Source organism: Geotrypetes seraphini, chromosome 2 (genome assembly GCF_902459505.1).
Source record: "Geotrypetes seraphini chromosome 2, aGeoSer1.1, whole genome shotgun sequence".
Taxonomy (NCBI): Eukaryota; Metazoa; Chordata; class Amphibia; order Gymnophiona; family Dermophiidae; genus Geotrypetes; species Geotrypetes seraphini.
Window position 1 is genome coordinate 47,201,677 of NC_047085.1, and position 6,000 is coordinate 47,207,676.

A 6,000-nucleotide genomic window follows, 5' to 3' on the forward strand; every position below is an offset into this window, starting at 1 on the left:
AAGGGTTCCATAATTTGGACAATCTCTCCAAGTAAAGCTTAGCACATGGAATACATTTATATTTAGACAGGAAATTTAAAGAAATCTGTTGATAAATTAGAAAAAGACAAACAAACAATGTTTCAAGATAAGTTATCTAAATATGAAGCTAATTGCTCAATTCTCTTGAAAAATGTCAAATCGAAGCCATGTTTTCATTTTCTTGACCTAACGTAGTCCTGTTTGCTGGGAAAATATTTCCTGTTTGCTAAATATTTATGCAATTCCTACAAGAAGATATGCCTGCCTGGGAGATTAAGCCCATCTTTTCCATGCAAAGTGGATTTAGCTGTTAAACATTGATTTATAAGTACTTGCTAAAATTCTACCATTTGGGTTATTATATAAATCAAAGATGGGTATGATTAAAACAAATTTATTTTGAGCTCTGCTCCCTTTAGTTTAGGGATTTTGGACGATTGTAAACGGATCACAAAGCAGAGAGAACAGATCATTATAAAAACAGTTCACAAATCACTGCTGATTAGAGGGGATATGATAGAGACTGACAAGATCATGAAAGGCATAGAGAAAGTGGAGAGGGACAGATTCTTCCAACTTTCGAAAACTACAAGAACGAGAGGGCATTCGGAAAAGTTGAAAGGGGACAGATTCAAAACCAATGCTAGGAAGTTTTTCTTCACCCAACGGGTGGTGGACACCTGGAATGCGCTTCCAGAGGGCGTGATAGGACAGAGTACAGTATTAGGGTTCAAGAAGGGATTGGACATTTTTCTGGAGGAAAAGTGGATAGAGGGGTATAGATAGAGGACTACTACACAGGTCCTGGACCTGTTGGGCCGCTGTGCGAGCGGATTGCTGGGCATGATGGACCTCTGGTCTGACCCAGCAGAGGCACTTCTTATGTTCTATAAGAGAGAGACCCCCCAAGTCAGTACATCGATTTCATTTGACTCTGTGGGAACTGATATTTACCGGAGTGGAGGAATAACTTAATGGTTAGAGGGTTGACCTTGACATTGAGGGGGGTTCCTGGTTCAAATCCTACCGCTGCACCATGTGATCTTGAACAAGTCACTTGGGAGGGGATGAATTAATCAAAGAGCGATAAGTGCATTAGCACGAGCAACCGTGATAGAACACACTGACTGCAGAAGACGCCCATAGAATATAATGGGCATCTTTAACGATTAGCATGTACTATCATGATTGCGAGTGCTAACATGCTTATCACCCTTTGATGAATCCCTCCTTAACCTTCCAATTGCCTAATATACAAAAGTAGTGCTGGTGTTCAAGTGTGGCAATTTTCTACAAACACAGATGAGTGCTTTTTTTAAAAAAAAAAAAACTTAAATGGTGGTGCTGTTCCATGAGCAATAATTTAGTTTGAAAATTTCACAATACACTATCCCTTTCTTTTACAAAGGTGCGATATGCTTTTTAGCGCGTGCCAAATCTTATCACACGCTAAACGCTACCGTGTGCATGTTATCCTATGGACGCGTTAGCGGTTAGCACATACTAAATCCGCGCTAAAACACTTAGGGCTGCTTTTAAGAAGCTTCATTAGCAGTTTAACATGCGTAATAGCACGCACTCGTTTGCCGGCCATGCTAGCCGCTACCGCCTCCTCTTGAGCAGGCGGTAGTTTTTCGGCTAGCGCGGGGGTTAGTGTGCGCTAAAAAGCTGTGTGCGATAAAGCCTCTAATGCGGCTTCGTAAAAGGAGCCTTTAGCGTGCCTTTGTAAAAGAGGGCCTATATGAAATGTACAGTTTGGGAGTTTAGCTAACCAATGACTGAGACATGACCTGTTGAAGTCAAAAACTTTAAAGCAGTGTTTTTGACAGAAGAAACAGCCTGTTTACAGGAAACTAAGCTCTCTTCCTTGGAGCATCAGAAACTCAAAGCTTCTGAGAGTAGATTATTGCTATGGTCTCTGAGGTTTTTTCTCCCTTTAACATATATAGAGGGGCCTAGGGTGCTAATCATCCAAAGTCGGCAGCGTCTAAAGTCCATTCTCGAAAAATATGCCCAAAATATATTTTTTTTTTTCCGAAAATCGTCTACTTATACATCCAGCCGTTTGATCATCCAGATCGCCAAGTTGTCTATCTTTATACCACATTCTCATCCAAAAAATCGTCCAAGTCCCAAATGCCCAGAACAAGACCTTTTGGATGTAGCAGGGGCCAGCAAAGTGATGGACTGGCCACACAGATGTGGCAACAGAGTAGTGGGGCACTATACAGGGCACTGCTGTGAACTTCACAAAAAGGGTGCCACATAAACATCTCACCACAGTTCCCTTGCAGGTTATGGTGAGCCCCCCAAAACACCCTCAAAACCCACTAGACCCACCTGTCTACAACTCCAATAGCCCTTATGTCTTCAGATGCTACCTATATAGCAGTAGAGTGGGGTTTGTTTGTTTTTTGGTGGGCTCACATTTTCCACCATGAATGCAGTGGTTAGAGTGGCTTATGGGCCTGGGTCCTCCTCTCTATGGTTCACTAGCTCAACCCCCAGACTATTTAAGCCACCTTTGCACAGCTCTACTAGGCTTTCCTATGCCAGGTGCTGATGTTCCGGATGCAGGTATGTACGTTTTTATTCTGCTTTTTATGGTGGTGTGAGGGGGGTCAATGATCACTGGGGAAGTGTGTAGGGGCCTGTACTTTGTGTCTGTAGTGGTTATCTGTAGTGTCTGTAGTGGTTGTTTGTAGTGTCTGTGGTGGTTATCTGGTTACTTTGGATACCTTTTGGGCACTTAGACCTGTTTTTAGATCGCCTAAGTCACAACGTATAAGTTCTGTCTAGGCAGTCTCGTTAAACTTTCGATTATCCCTGCAGGACAACTAACTCCCTCTTTTACGAAACTGCGATAGCAGTTTTTAGTGCGGGGAGCTGCTCTGAAAGGCCCGCTTATAAGAACTCAATGAGCATCGGGAGCAGCGCGTGCCATTCAATGTGGCTCCCTGTGCTAGAAACTGCTATCGCAGTTTTGTAAAAGGAGGCCTAAGTTTAAGTCTGCCCACATCCTGCTTACTTCCCACCCTAACCACTCCTCCAAAAATGCCCCTTTGAACTCTGGGTATACTGCGACATTCAGAGGCCTAAAAAATCTGTGGATACATCTAAAAACCCGTTTCAATTATCGGCACTTGGATAACCTGTCCTTTAGGTCATCCAAGTGCCTATTTGGGTGGGTTTTTAGATGTGTTTCTGTTTCGATTATGAACCCCATACTGTTTATGCTCACATGCGCTTTTGAATTATTGGGAGTCAATTATGTTCTTCTCAAACTAACTACTTACTGATCCCAATTCACAAGTCCCTACAGCTTGCTTCTTCTTCCCAAAATGCCTTTTAGTTGTGTTAATCTTATCTTCTGGAACTCCCTGCCTAGAGCTCTGACAGGAGACCTCATATCAAAAATTTAAGAACGGTTTTAAGACTTGACTAAGCAATCATAAATTAGAGCCTGAGATGGACCAGGATAAAACTTCATGATGGTGTTCACCTACCTTTTGTCTACTGTCTTTTGGATTTTAAAATGTTGTTTTATGCTTTTCTTCTACTGTATCAATTCTTTGTGATGTTGAAATCCCTTATTTTTATTTAAGAGGTATTTTTATTCTTTTTAATTTTTTGTTTTGTTCCATTTTTGTTAAATTTATACTGTACTTTACACTGCCTTGATGTTACATTTGATCAAAAGGCAGTATATCGAATCATACAAATAAATATCTAGCCCATGCCTAACTGTCTTTGGTCATTCTTGTACGCTTAATCTATTTTTCCCGATTGGCCCTTTTCTTTCAGTAATCCTTATGTGACATTTTGTGCTGGATGTAGAGGTACAATGGCCTCAGTAGTCCCTGCTAGAATTTAATTTATTTAGAATTTATATACCGCCTATCAAAAGTTATCTAAACGGTTTACAATCAGGTACTCAAGCATTTTCTGTATCTATCCTGGTGGGCTCACATTCTAACGTAGCTGGGGGCAATGTTGGATTGAGCCAAAGTATAGGTGCTGAAAGTATTGACTCAGTCACCTGAACTGAAAAAAAACCTCACCTAAATGTGAGTCTAATATCAGTTTTAAATTTCTGTTTAGAGTTTGAACACTGGAGTGCAACATAGGGCTCCTTTTACATAGGTGCGTTAGGGCTTTAACGCGCGGAATAGCGCAGGCTGAATTGCCACGCACATTAGACTTTAACGCCAGCATTGAGCTGGCCTTAGTTCTAGAAGTGTAGCGCGGGTTTAGTGCGCTAAAAACGCTAGCACACCAAAAATGCTAGCGCACCTTAGTAAAAGAAGACCATGGTGGTTTAATAAAATCTCTCTTTATTCATACAAACTGAAAGCAAGATATGGTTAAAGACGTATGAGGAGAGACTGGAAGCCCTGACTATGTATATCCCAGAGGAAAGGAGGGACAGGGGAGATATGATTCAGATGTTCAAATACTTGAAGGGTATTAACGTAGAACAAAATCTTTTCCAGAGAAACATAATTTGAGGTTGAGGGGTGGTAGATTCAAGAGCAATGTTAGGAAGTTCTACTTTATGGAGAAGGTGGTGGATGCCTGGAAAGAGCTCCCGAGAGAGGTGGTGGAGAGGAAAATGGTGACTGAATTCGAAGAAGCATGGGATGAACACAGAGGATCTAGAATCAGAAAATAATAGTAAATATTGAACTAAGGCCAGTACTGGGCAGACTTGCACGGTCTGTGTCTGTATATGGCTGTTTGGGGGAGGATGGGCTGGAGAGGGCTTCAATAGCTGGGATGGTGTAGATGGGCTGGAGTAGGTTTTAACAGAAATTTTGGCAGTTGGAACCCAAGCACAGTACCGGGTAGAGCTTGGATTCTTGCCCAGAAATAGCTAAGAAGAAAAAATTCAAAAAATTAAAATTGAATCAGGTTGGGCAGAGTGAATGGACCATTAGGGTTGTTATCTACCGTCATCTACTATGTTACTATGTAAATGCATTGTTTACTAGAGAAATTAATCTTTAAAGAGGACATATTTGCAAAGAATCTTCTTGTGAAGAAGTAAGAAAAAAAACCCCTATGATATTGATTAATTACTAGTGATAGCTTGAACAGACAAATAGAAAGGGTCCATTTGGCAAACTGAATTCAGTATAAATCATCAAAGAATTGTTTCTAGACATTACCTTAGAACAGGGTTTCTCAACCGAGTCATTAACACACATCTAGCCAGTCAAGTTTTTAGGATATCCACAATGAATATACATTAGAAACATATACATAAAATAGAGGATGCATATGCAAATTTATCTCCTGAAATCTTGACTGACTAGGTATGTCACAAGCACTAGGTTGAGAGCCTCTGCCTTAGATGTACACCACAGCTCAGTTACTCTAAGTCTTAAAGAAGTTCTGAGATAAAACCTGTTGCTCCAGTGAGGTAAACTGCATTGGTAAATTATGTTAAAACTTAGGAAAAGGTGGTATTGGGGTTAACCAGGTAATTTTCCCGTCTTTATATATTTTGTTGCTTATTTAAGAAATAAGAACATCTGGAGACGTAGAAAAGCAGTGGGAAAAACTGAAAGGAGCTATTGTAAGGGCATAAGTAAGAAAAAGTAAGAGGAAAAGAAGGCCACTTCGGTTCTGAACAATAGTAGCTGAAAAGGTAAGGAAAGAGAAGTTAGCCTTCATAAACTACAAAAGATCGCAGAAAGAGGAAGACACGATAAAATATCTGGAAAAGTTAAGAAACTGGAAGAGTAGTCAGGAAAGCAAAGATGCAAATAGAAGAAAAAAATAGTCAACATGGACATTTTTTATTTACATTTATAATATAATTATTTCACATAAAATGGAAAGAAGTCCACATCAATGGAAAGAAGCAGCTAAAATAAAAATGCAGGAAGTTCTAAATTCTAAACATTAAACCTGCTCCATTCATTATATTTCAAATTTATATGGGACAAGACATTTTTTTAGATATGTTAGTGATAG